The sequence below is a fragment of the Eimeria mitis genome, genomic scaffold (genome assembly GCF_000499745.2).
Source record: "Eimeria mitis Houghton genomic scaffold, Emh_scaff4791, whole genome shotgun sequence".
Lineage (NCBI taxonomy): Eukaryota > Apicomplexa > Conoidasida > Eucoccidiorida > Eimeriidae > Eimeria > Eimeria mitis.
This window is the reverse complement of record NW_013573091.1, coordinates 1,178-1,963: the sequence shown is the minus strand read 5'-3', so window position 1 is coordinate 1,963 and position 786 is coordinate 1,178.

Here is a 786-nt window from a genome sequence, read left to right as displayed (position 1 = left end):
TTTTCTCAGCACAACCAAGTCTATCAGCATCAGGATCATTAGCAACAATTAAATTAGGGTTTAGGGTTTAGGGTTTATTAGGGTTTAGGGTGTATTAGGGTTTAGGGTTTATTAGGGTTTAGGGTTTATTACTTTATTTTCTCAGCACAACCAAGTCTATCAGCATCAGGATCATTAGCAACAATTAAATTTATATTTTTTTTTTCTGCTGTTTTTATGGCTAAGTCCAAAGCTCCTTCTTCTTCAGGGTTTGGGTATGCAACCGTAGAGAAATCTGGGTCTTCTGTACACTGCTCCTCCACTGACACACAAACCCTAAACCCTAAACCCTAAACCCTAAACCCTAAACCCTAAACCCTCAAAATTCTGAAAATTCTGAAAAGTTTTAAAATTTTTAAAATTTTTTTAAAATTTTAAAAATTTTTTAAATTTTTAATTTTTTGTCGGGATAAGATATCGCATCCATATAAACCCTAAACCCTAAACCCTAAACCCTAAACCCCAAAACCCTAAACCCTAAACCCTAGATTGTAAACCCTAAACCCTGAAAATGAAACCTTGAATCATATACACCCCCTAAACCCTCAAAAAAAAACCCTAAACCCTCAAAACCCCTAAACCCCCGAAAACCCTAAACCCTCAAAAACCCTAAACCCTAAACCCTAAACCCTAAACCCTAAACCCTTGCCTGTAACAAGCCCTTGTGTGAATCCAAATTCTTCTAAGAGTCGTTTAGTAAGGGGTAGGCCGACCCCATGTAGCGGGGTGTATACAACCCGGAGAGAT